The sequence below is a fragment of the Oncorhynchus nerka genome, linkage group LG28, assembly GCF_034236695.1.
Source record: "Oncorhynchus nerka isolate Pitt River linkage group LG28, Oner_Uvic_2.0, whole genome shotgun sequence".
NCBI classification, from domain to species: Eukaryota; Metazoa; Chordata; class Actinopteri; order Salmoniformes; family Salmonidae; genus Oncorhynchus; species Oncorhynchus nerka.
The window spans coordinates 56,659,632-56,672,563 of NC_088423.1; the positions used below are offsets into that span (position 1 = coordinate 56,659,632).

The window sequence follows — 12,932 nt, forward strand, 5'->3', positions numbered from 1 at the left end:
TCTGAGAGATATGAAAAATATCTAACCCTTTTTTTGGCACTAAAGTACTTCCATATATACTTCTGGTTCTGTGTGCGTCTGTGTAACATACAGATGTTTCAGTCATAACATCCATCGGGCCGGCTTAGCCTTGTCCAGATGGTTCCAAGGCCCTTGCCAAGTAGTCATGTCTCTGGCTCCTGTTTCTCTAAATAAGTATGTTCATTCTCAATAGGAAGTTGGACAGAGGATTCGGAGAGAGGAGGAACTATTTGCTTGTGCAGTGAGCCAGTTCACCGTGTCAAAGCTACTAGCCAAAATGCTAACTTCCAGATACATTTGTTATTTGTGTGCTAGTGCTAACCTGTGGCCAGACACAGTACCTTACCCTTCTGCTTACCCACAGTAGAGCACACTATTTCAGCCTAGAATCTAGCCAGCCAGACACTATGTAAATGCTAGCCTAAAACCAAAGGTTTTATCATGCAATGGTTGCCAAACCTGGTCCTGGAAAGCTACAGTATGTGCTGGCTCTTGTACCAATCAAGCAAAAACAATTATTTGAAGTCTGTTTGTTAGTGCTCGGCTTGAACAAGAGCCTGCACCTCCTGTAGCTCTCCAGAACTACGAAAGATGCCAGACATCTACGTTTTTATACTAGCGCTAGCCAGTCATTACACACAGATGCTAATTCTAACAAGAAGCGCTAGAATCGCAAGACAACCCAACCCACACCTCCAGCTAGTCATGCAATCCCAACAGAAACCCTCTGAACTCCAAAGGAGAACTCTGAGGTACAATGTGTTAGCTACTCTCTGCACAGCAGGTTAGAGACACTTAATGTGGCTTATCAGAACTGGGCGCTAGCTACCATTTTGAGTTGGTGCTTGGTGGCTATTGAATTCTCAACTTGGAGGTGGAGAAACTGTACAGCACAGGGCTCTGAAAGTGTTCTATGAATGGTGTTCGGGAGCCGGTGTAATCTCATTGGGTGGAGGACAGAAAGACAGACAGTGGGAGAGAAAATGTATGAAGAGGGAGAGATGAAGGGGGTGAATGAAAAGTGGGGAGAGAAATGGGGGGCTCTCACAGCACTAAAGCATGTATCTTAGGGATTTCTATACAACCAAAATGGGGTTTGTTTGTGTGTTCCTCCGCTTCAGTAATAGTATTTCCAGATATCTACCATATGTACCAGGCTCAGGTAGGACACAGTTGTTCCTTATCTGAGTCAATAAACAAAAACAGCTGTAAAAATTGCTGACACGTAAACAATGTTTGTTGCTTTGGGCATGTCTGCCAGGAAAATGATCAACAAAATGTAACATGGAGAAAGCCCAAATATCAAATGCCATTACTTGGTTGGCCCTGTATCCTCAGCCTGAATGACACGGGACAAGTTTGCACTCTATAGCCTGCAAAAATCTGCAAACTAAATACATTCTTTAGCTGTTCGTGCCAGGTACGACACAGAAAACCGCCCCTGGGGAATATTGAAAGCCCAAAAAATACTTTTCAACATGCACAAAGTAGATGTCCTAACCGACTTGCCAAAACTATAGTTTGTTAACATCTTTGGGATAGGGGCGGTATTTTGACATTTGGATGAAAAGCGTGCCCAAAGTAAACTGCCTGCTACTCAGGCCCAGAAGCTAGGATATGTATATATTGGTGGATTTGGATAGATAACACTCTAAAGTTTCTAAAACTGTTAAAATAATGTCTGTGAGTATAACAGAACTGAAATGGCAGGCCCCCCCAAAAAAGTATAATCCTACCACTGATTTCAATGGCTGGCACTGTTATATTAGGGCGAAATCTTGCCCAATAGCAGTTACTAGGGCTTCCACTAGATGTTAACAGTCTTTAAAAAGATTTTCAGATTGTTTTTTGGGAAAATGAGCCAGAAATTGTTGTTTTTCTAGGTGGCTCCCATTTTGAATATAGTGTTTCCAAGCGCGTGAATGACATAAGAGTTTTGGTATTTTTCTCCGGTAAAGACAATAACGATTCGGTCTTAAATGTTATTGTTTATTTGCATATTAGGGTACTTGAATTTGGCGCTCTGCAATATGATTTTTTGACGCCGATACCGATACCGATTATTGGAGGGCCAAAAAAAGCTGATTTACATATATTTTTAATAATGACACTTACAACAATACTGAATTAACAATAAACACTTATTTTAACTTCATATAATACATATATTTTATTTATTTAGTCTGAAATAAATAATGAAACATGTTCAATTTGGTTTAAATAATGCAAAAACACAGTGCTGGAGAAGAAAGTAAAAGTGCAATATGTGCCGTGTAAAAAACCTAACGTTTAAGTTCCTTGCTCAGAACATGAGAACATATGAAAGCTGGTGGTTCCTTTTAACATGAGTCTTCAATATTCCCAGTTAAGACGTTTTAGGTTGTAGTTATTATAGGAATTATAGGACTATTTCTCTCTATACCATTTGTATTTCATATACCTTTGACTATTGGATGTTCTTATAGGCACTATAGTATTGCCAGCCTAATCTCGGGAGTTGATAGGCTTGAAGTCAAACAGCGCAATGCTTGAAGCACAGCGAAGAGCTGTTGGCAAATGCAGGAAAGTGCTGTTTGATCTCATTTATAGAAGTATTCACACCCCTGAATCAATACTTTGTGGAAGCACTTTTGGCAGCTGTGAGTCTTTCTGGGTTAGTCTCTAAGAGCTTTCCACACCTGGATTGAGCAACATTTTCACATTATTCATAAATAAATTATTCAAGCTCTGTCAAACCATTTGCAGGTCTTGCCATAGTTTTTCAAGTAGATTTAAGTCAAAAACATTCACTCACTGTCTTTCTTGGTAAGCAACTCCAGTGTAGATTTGGCCTTCTGTTTTAGGTTATTGTCCTGTTGAAAGGTGAATTAATCTCCCAGTGTCTAGTGTAAAGTAGGTTTTCCTCTCAAATTTTGCCTGTGCTAAGCTACATTCACTTTCATTTTTATTCTGAAAAACACCCCAGTTCTTAACAATTACAAGCATACCCATAACATGATACAACCACGACTATGCTTGGAAATATGGAGAGTGGTAGTCAGTAATGTGTTCTATTAGATTTCCCCCAAACATAACACTTTGTATTCAGGATAAAAAGTGTATTGCTTTGCCACATTTGTTTGCAGTATTACTTTAGTGTCTTGCTGCAAACAGGATGTATGTTTTGGAATATTTTTTTCTTCATTTTTACTCTGTCAATTATGTTAGTATTGTGGAGTAACTACAATGTTGTTGATCCATCCTCAGTATTCTCCTATCACAGTCACTAAACACAAGAACTGTTTTAAAGTCACCATTGGCCTCATTGTGAAATCCCTGAGCAGTTTCATTCCTCTCCCGCAACTGAGTTGACTGTATCTTTGTAGTGACTGTATTGGTGGTGTATTGATACACCATCCAACGTTTAATCAATAACCTCACAATGCTCAAAGGAATATTCAATGTCTTTCTATTTTCTAATAGGTGCCCTTCTTTGCGAGGCATTGGAAAACCTCCCTGTTTTTTGTGGTTGAATCTGTATTTGAAATTCCCTGTTCAACTGAGGGACCTTATAGATAATTGTATGTGTGGGGTACAGAGATGAGTTAGTCATTCAAAAATCATGTAAAACACTGTTATTGCACAAATAGTAAGTCCATGCAAATTATTATGTGACTTGTTAAGCTCATTTTTACTCCTGAATTTATTTAGGCTTGCCATAACAAAGGGGTTGAATACTTATTGACTCAAGACATTTCAGCTTCATCATTTTTAATTAATTTGTAAACATTTCAAAAAAACATAATTCCACTTTGACATTATGGGGTATTTTATGTAGGCCAGTGACAAAAAAATCTAAATTGAATACATTTTAAATTCAGGCTGTAACACAACAAAATCTTGAACTGTAAATACAAGTACATGACCTGTTGCTCAAAATGCAATGGCGGGTAAAATACAGTTTTCAAAGCAACTACTGTTGCTCTAGTTACAGAGAGGTGGGTCATAGCTTTCTATGAGTATATAATTTATTTCTCACTTCTTAATATTGAGTTTATGGATTATGATTTTGTTGCGCCCACAGAGTAGCACGCCATTTGCAGTGAATAGTTTTACATCAAGTAGCCTAGCCTAGGCCTAGCACTGTACATTTTTTGTAGGACATTACATTTACTGATAGCCATGTAGGCTAATTGATTAATCTATCTAGCAACAAGATCATATTCAAATTTAGCTTAGTGTTTTCCCACTTCCTCAGGTGATGAATAATATAGCCTAGACCAATATGCACAAAGATGTTGGCAAATACATCTCTGAAGAACCAAAAATAAATCCTATTTTGACAGGCTGCATATCAAAATATAAATCATGCATTCCATAGATATGTTAGACATGAGTCAGTCATGTGAAGTCCCATAAAGAGAGGTACGAATAAAATGATTGCTAGCTAGCTAAAGTGAGGTACTGTTCTTGAACTAACTAGCTTGACATGAAATTGAAAATAGCATTGAAATGGTCGTAAAACACTTAAACATTGACTTGAGGACTCGAAACCCAAATTTAGGGACTTGTGACATGACCTGAGCTTTGGAACTTGGAACTTTACTTGGGACTTGACTCGAAAGTTAAGACTTGAGACTTGCAAAATTGTGACTTGATCCCATCCCACTCACATCGGTAACCATGAAGTGCTTTGAAAGGCAGGTCATGGTTCACATCAACACCATCCCGGAAACCATCATCCCGGAAACACTAGACCCACTCCAATTCACATACTGCCCTAACAGATCCACAGATGACACAATCGCACTACACACTGCCCTTTCCCACCTGCACAAAAGGAACACCTATGTGAGAATTCTGTTCATTGACTACAGCTCAGCGTTCAACACCATAGTGCCCACAAAGCTCATCACTAAGCTAAGGACCCTGGGACTAAATACCTCCCTCTGCAACTGGATCCTGGACTTCCTGACAGGCCACCCCCAGCTGGTAAGTGTAGGCAACAATACATCTGCCACGCTGCTCCTCAACACTGGGGCCCCTCAGGGGTGCGTGCTTAGTCCCCTCCTGTACTCCCTCTTCAACCACGACTGCATGGCCAAGCACGACTACAACACCATAATTAAGTTTGATGATGACAACAGTGGTAGGCCTGATCACCAACAACAATGAGAGAGCCTATAAGGAGGAGGTCAGAGACTTGGGAAGGTGGTGCGAGGACAACTCCCTCAATGTGAGTAAGACAAAGGAGCTGATCGATAACTAAAGGAAAAGGAGGGCCAAACAGGCACCCATTAACATTGATGGGGCTGTAGTGGAGTGGGTCGAGAGTTTCAAGTTCCTTGGTGTCCACATCATCAACGAACTATCATGATCCAAACACACCAACACAGTCGTGACGAGGGCACGACAACACCTTTTCCCCCTCAGGAAGCTGAAAAGATTTGGCATGGGTCCCCAGATCCTCCAAAAGTTCTACAGCTTCACAATCGAGAGCATCCTGACCGGTAGCATCACCACCTGGTATGGCAACTGCTCGGCTTCCGACCATAAGGCGCTTTAGAGGGTAGTGCGTACGGTCCAGTACATCACTGGGGCCAAGCTTCCTGCCATCCAGGACGTGTCAGAGGAAGGCCAAAAATTAATTACACTGTGTTAAGTCATAGACTGTTCTCTCTGCTACCACACGCAAGTGGTCCAAAAGGCTCCTTAAAAGTTTCTACCCCTAAACCATAAGACTGCTGAACAATTAATCAAATGGCCACCTGGACTATTTACATTAACCTTCAGAATGGGAGAAAATGTCATGGTTTGTCTAACTTGCTAATAGCTTGTCAATAATGTAAACTGAAGCTTTTAGTGTAAAAACACTAAATGTTGTTCACTGCTGTATGTGTCGTGTGTCTGCAGACTATTCGCCAAATGCACACGACAACACGTTATGTAGTTTAGTCACCCAACCAACATATTCTGTTCATTTAAAATCCAGCAGACGTCGACTTGGTTGTAAAAGAGTTCCAACAGGAGAAACACTATAGCCATGAAGTGCTTTAGCCATGAAACGCTAACCAGAAGCTGACCAGAAGCTAGCCAGTTTACTGGCTAATGTTAGTATTCAGCTAATCACAGTTTGTGGTCATCAGCTATCCTTTAGCTCAAAAATGTATCGCCAGTTTTGTACAACGCAACTCAGACCAGAACATACCGGACCTATTTTTCTCTCCATATCCTCGGATTTCAACCACAAGCTCTGGACATTTACACCTGGATCTTGCAGCTAGCTATCTGCTATCCATGTGACTATTGGCTTACGTCGATCCCGGAGCAAACATCAATTTTTCCGGAGCTAGCCAGCTAAAGAGTTCCATCAGCCACTCCTGGGCTACAATCACCTATCCGGCATCGGTTTTACTGCCGAGGCCGGAGCCCCACCGGGCCTTCACGACTGGACTACCGACGTTATCTGCCCGAGGGAGTTATCCAACGGGCCCCTAGGTCATGACGTTACCTGAACACCCATCTGAGGCCCGCTAATCGTTAGCTGTCTTATCGGCTGCTATCTGAATAGGTCTATCGGACAATTTTTCTTGGGTCACTATAACTATATCTATTTTGCCAATTGGATTGATCCCCTCTACCACACGGAGCCCCACTAATCTACCAAAGGAAACGCACGAGGTGGCTAAAAACAGACCTCCATCCTATGCGAGCTCGCTACTGATTGCCCGGCTAGATGACCCCAACCATGACCCCAACCAACCTCAATACTCACTGGACCCTTATGATCACTCGACTAAGCATGCCTCTCCTTAATGTCAATATGCCTTGTCCATTGCTGTTCTGGTTAGTGGTTATTGGCTTATTTCACTGTAGAGCCTCTAGCCCTGCTCACTATACCTTATCCAACCTTTCAGTTCCACCACTCACACATGGGATGACATCACCTGGTTTCAATGATGTTTCTAGAGAAAATATCTCTCTCATCATCACTCAATACCTAGGTTTACCTCTACTGTATTCACATCCTACCATACCTTTGTCTGTACATTATACCTTGCAGCTATTTTATCGCCCCCAGAAACCTCCTTTTACTCTCTGTTCCGGAAGCTCTAGACGACCAATTCTCATAGCTTTTAGCTGTACCCTTATCTTACTCCTCCTCTGTTCCTCTGGTGATGTAGAGGTGAATCCAGGCCCTGCAGTGCCTAGCTCCACTCCTATTCCCAAAGCGCTCTCTTTTGATGACTTTTGTATCCGTAATAGCCTTGGTTTCATGCATGTTAACATTAGAAGCTTCCTCCCTAAGTTTGTTTTATTCACTGCTTTAGCACACTCTGCCAACCCGGATGTTCTAGCCATGTCTGAGTCCTGGCTTAGGAAGACCACCAAAAATTCTGAAATCTTCATCCCTAACATTTTCAGACAAGATAGAATGGCCAAAGGGGGCAGTGTTGCAATCGACAGCAGAGATAGCCTGCAGAGTTCTGTCCTACTATCCAGGTCTGTACCCAAACAATTTGAACTTCTACTTTTAAAAATCCACCTCTCTAAAAACAAGTCTCTCACCGTTGCCCCCTGCTATGGACCACCCTCTGCCCCCAGCTGTTCTCTGGACACCATATGTGAACGGATTGCCCCCCATCTATCTTCAGAGCTGGTGCTGCTAGGCGACCTAAACTGGAACATGCTTAACACCCCAGCCATCCTACAATCTAAGCTTGATGCCCTCATCTCACACAAATTATCAATGAACCTACCAGGTACCACCCCAAAGCTGTAAACATGGGCACCCTCATAGATATCATCCTAACCAACTTGCCCTCTAAATACACCTCTGCTGTCTTCAACCAAGATCTCAGCAATCATTGCCTCATTGCCTGCTTCCGTAATGGGTCAAAAACAACCTCCACTCATCACTGTCAAACGCTCCCTGAAACACTTCACCGAGCAGGCCTTTCTAATCGATCTGGCCGGGGTATCCTGGAAGGATATTGAACTCATTCCGTCAGTAGAGGATGCCTGTTTTTTTTAATATGCCTTCCTCACCATTTTAAATAAGCCTGTCCCATTCAAGAAATTTAGAACCAGGAACAGATATAGCCCTTGGTTCTCTCCAGACCTGACTGCCCTTAACCAACACAAAAACATCCTATGGCGTTCTGCATTAGCATCGAACAGCCCCCGTGATATGCAACTTTTCAGGGAAGCTAGAAACCAATATACACAGGCAGTTAGAAATGCCAAGGCTAGCTTTTTCAAGCAGAAATTTGCTTCCTGCAACACAAACTCAAAACCTTTCTGGAATACTGTAAAGTCCATGGAGAAAAAGAACACCTCCTCCCAGCTGCCCACTGCACTGAAGATAGGAAACACTGTCACCACCGATAAATCCACTAAAATTGAGAATTTCAATAAGCATTGGCTACCCCTACCCCGTTCAACAGCACTGCACTCGCCACAGCAACTCGCCCAAGCCTTCCCCATTTCTCCAACTCCCAAATCCAGTCAGCTGATGTTCTGAAAGAGCTGCAAAATCTGGACCCCTACAAATCAGCCGGGCTAGACAATCTGGACCCTTTCATTCTAAAATGATCTGCCGAAATTGTTGCCACCCCTATTACTAGCCTGTTCAACATCTCTTTTGTGTCGTCTGAGATTCCCAAAGATTGGAAAGCAGCTGCGGTCATCCCCCTCTTCAAAGGGGGGAACACTCTTGACCCAAACTGCTACAGACCTCTAGCTATCCTACCCTGCCTCTCTATGGTCTTCGAAAGCCAAGTCAACAAACAGATTACCTACCATTTCGAATCCCACCATACCTTCTCTGCAATGCAATCTGGTTTCAGAGCTGGTCATGGGTGCACCTCAGCCACGCTCAAGGTCCTAAACGATATCTTAACCGCCATCGATAAGAAAAAATACTGTGCAGCCGTATTAATTGACCTGACCAAGGCTTTCGACTCTGTCAATTACCACATCATCATCGGCAGACTCGACAGCCTTGGTTTCTCAAATGATTGCCTTGCCTGGTTCACCAACTACTTCTCTGATAGAGTTCAGTGTGTTAAATCAGAGGGTCTGTTGTCCGGGTCTCTGGCAGTCTCTATGGGGGTGCCACAGGGCTCAATTCTTGGACCGACTCTCTTCTCTGTATACATCAATGATGTCGCTCTTGCTGCTGGTGAGTCTCTGATCCACCTCTACGCAGATGACACCATTCTGTATACTTCTGGCCCTTCTTTGGACACTGTGTTAACAAACCTCCAGGCGAGCTTCAATGCCATACAACTCTTCCTCCGTGGCCTCAAATTGCTCTTAAATACAAGTAAAACTATATGCATATGCTCTTCAACCGATCGCTGCCTGAACCTGCCCGCCTGTCCAACATCACTACTATGGACGGCTCCGACTTAGAATATGTGGACAACTACAAATACCTAGGTGTCTGGTTAGACTGTAAACTCTCCTTCCAGACTCACATCAAACATCTCCAATCCAAAGTTAAATCTAGAATTGGCTTCCTATTTCGCAACAAAGCATCCTTCACTCATGCTGCCAAACATACCCTTGTAAAACTGACCATCCTACCAATCCTCGACTTTGGCGATGTCATTTACAAAATAGCCTCCAATACCCTACTCAATAAATTGGATGCAGTCTATCACAGTGTTTTGTCACCAAAGCCCCATATACTACCCACCACTGCGACCTGTACGCTCTCGTTGGCTGGCCCTCGCTTCATACTCGTCGCCAAACCCACTGGCTCCAGGTCATCTACAAGACCCTGCTAGGTAAAGTCCCCCCTTATCTCAGCTCGCTGGTCACCATAGCAGCACCCACCTGTAGCACGCGCTCCAGGAGGTATATCTCTTTGGTCACCCACAAAACCAATTCTTCCTTTGGCCGCCTTTCCTTCCAGTTCTCTTCTGCCAATGACTGGAACGAACTACAAAAATCTCTGAAACTGGAAACACTTATCTCCCTCACTAGCTTTAAGCACCAGCTGTCAGAGCAGCTCACAGATTACTGCACATAGCCAATCTATAATTTAGCCCAAACAACTATCTCTTTCCCTACTATATTTATTTACTTATTTTGCTCCTTTGCACCCCATTATTTTTATCTCTACTTTGCACATTCTTCCACTGCAAATCAACCATTCCAGTGTTTTACTTGCTATATTGTATTTACTTCGCCACCATTGCCTTTTTTTGCCTTTACCTCCCTTATCTCACCTCACTTGCTCACATTGTATATAGACTTATTTTTCTACTGTATGTTTGTTTTACTCCATGTGTAACTCTGTGTTGTTGTACGTGTCGAACTGCTTTGCTTCATCTTGGCCAGGTCGCAATTGTAAATGAGAATTTGTTCTCTACTTGCCTACCTGGTTAAATAAAGGTGAAATAAAATAGACTCCTATATAAGACTCCTGTATTTATGTCAATTGTTGGGCTCATTGTGATTACTATCACAGTGACTCCTTTGTATTTATGTAAATTGTGCATGGGGTTACTGCATATACTCCAATGCAACACAGAAGAGAGAGAGAGAGAGAGAGAGAGAGAGAGAGAGAGAGAGAGAGAGAGAGAGAGAGAGAGAGAGAGAGAATAATGTAACACCAATAAAAATAATAATACATTTGCTATTCCCTTGTTTACAGAGTGGGCGTGCAGCAGGCAAACCCAGTGATGCTACTGGTCACTCCTCATCTACAGTTGTGACACAGACACTCCAGCATTTAAAAAAGGCAGGCTGCTTATGCACCCACATCAAAAAATGATCAAGACCTCATTGCAGCCCTTCATATTACATTTCAAAGGGCATGATGCCATTTCAAATTGTTGAGAGGCCTGGCTTCCTGAGGCTGATGAATGTTGCCGTGCCTCACTACAAAGTGCCATCACAAACATTATTTTCTAAGACTGAAATCCCAAACCTGTACAACCAGGTTAAAGCGGATGTTGGAAAAAGGTTGGATCAAAGCACATGGTTTGCTGCAACTACTGACCTCTGGACCAGCAGGGGTGGCCAACCCTACATCAGCTTCACTATCCATTACCTCACCCCAGACTGGCAACTGGAATCAAACTGCCTGGAAACACAGTTCTTTCCAGGAAGATCACTCGGCTCACAACATCAGAGTTTGAGAATATGCTGTAAGGGTGGGGGATCAACAAGAAAGACCTGGTCTGCATTACCACAGACAACGCAACAAACATGATCAAGGCTTTTGAAGAGTTCCCAGATCTGTGGCTTGGATGCTTTGGCCATAATTTGAACCTGGCCATTTCAAAGGCTCTGAAAATTCAGAGAGATGGCACAGCAGTCAATGCCTGCCGTCATCTGGTCCAAGGCTTCTGACAGAGCTGGAAGAGAAGGCGAGAACTGAGAGAAAAGCAAGCTGCCCTCAACATGCCACAGAAGGCTCTGATCCATGATGTGGTGACCCGATGGGGATGAGTGTTTCCTCAGCCAACAGCAGCCAGTCTGTGCGACACTGGCTGGAGAAAAAGGAACATGGCATCTGATGCCCAAGGATGCTGACATAAGTGTCATGGGGCAACTGTGCCAGATCCTTGAACCTCTGAGCAAGTTTACAGATGCACTTGCCTCAGAGACACGAGTGACACTGTCAGCCATCAAGCCTGTCCTGGACCACATCACCATTGATGTTCTGGTGGAAACGGATACGGAACCATCCCTGACCAAGGAGATGAAAAGGGTAATGAGAGAAGACCTTAACAACAGATACACAGAGAAGGCAGAGAGTCATGCTTGTTTAATTGACCCGCACTTCAAAAGGAGATTTTTAGATGAGCCTGAGGCGGTAAAATTTTACACTGACAGCTGTGTCTAAGAGGCCTTGAAGCTGGCAGCTGCACAAGTCAGGGAAGAACCCCAGAGCACCAGCAGCACCTCCACCACCAGCACCCCCACAGTGGCATCGGAGGGGAAAGGCCTGGCTGGGTTGCTGAGAAAGATCACCTCTCTGCTGCCTTGTTGAGGTAAAGAGGGTCAGATTCCGACCACCCCAGAAGACAGAGTGAAAGAAGAGATCAAGGTCTACCTGTCTCTGCCACCCATTCCAGCAGAAGAGGATCCACTGGTGTGGTGGAGGGGCCATGCATCAGAGCTGCCTCATCTTGCCAGGGATGCCAGGAAGATTTTGTGCATCGCAGCAACCAGCGTGCCATCAGAGAGTGCTCAGTGCCAGCGGGCACATCGTCTCCCCTAGCAGATCACTACTTAAACCAGGCAAAGGAAATATGCTGACATTTTTACATTTCAATCTCAAGTGAACAAAGATGCATACATATAGGATGGTAGGCCAGCAGCACCATATTTCTTTATGAAGGAGAGAACGTATATAATGTGCTGCACATTGGATTTGTTTACATATGGTTGTATTGTTCTTACATGCACATTGCTTTACTTGTGTTGCTTTTATTAGATTTTTTTTAAGGTTGTGTTCATTAAAACCTGCACTAGGGAAACTTCTGAGTGACTAACTAGGGCGTGTGACATTGGCTCTGGGTGTGAATGTTGGGTTTGGATGGTAGGAATGCACTAAGAGCTGCCAGCAGCGAATTAGGTGACCAAAGCTCCTAGATGTTGCTGACCAAGGTGAGAGAAAAGGAGAGAGACAAAAGAGCGGGAACTAAAAAGGAGGGAGGCACAGGTAGAAACCTTAAGGAGAAATAGAGGTTAGAGAAAGTTAAAGGGATACTTCTGTATTTTGGCAATGAAGCCCTTTATCTACTTCCCCAGACTAACTAGCATTGGATGTCTATAGTAACTGCTAGCATGCTAGTAGATACCATACACTTCCAGTCATTGCGCTTACGCTAGTTAGCATTGGCTTGTGAAACTACCTCTAACTTCCTTCATACTGGAAGCAGAGACAACAATGGTATCCATGAGTTCAT

At 43.3% G+C, this 12,932-nt stretch overlaps 1 protein-coding gene across 1 annotated transcript in view; it reads right to left on the bottom strand.

Moving 5' to 3' along the window:
• The window catches only part of daam2 (dishevelled associated activator of morphogenesis 2), a 222,304-nt gene that overhangs the window by 72,750 nt on the left and 136,622 nt on the right, over window positions 1-12,932 (bottom strand).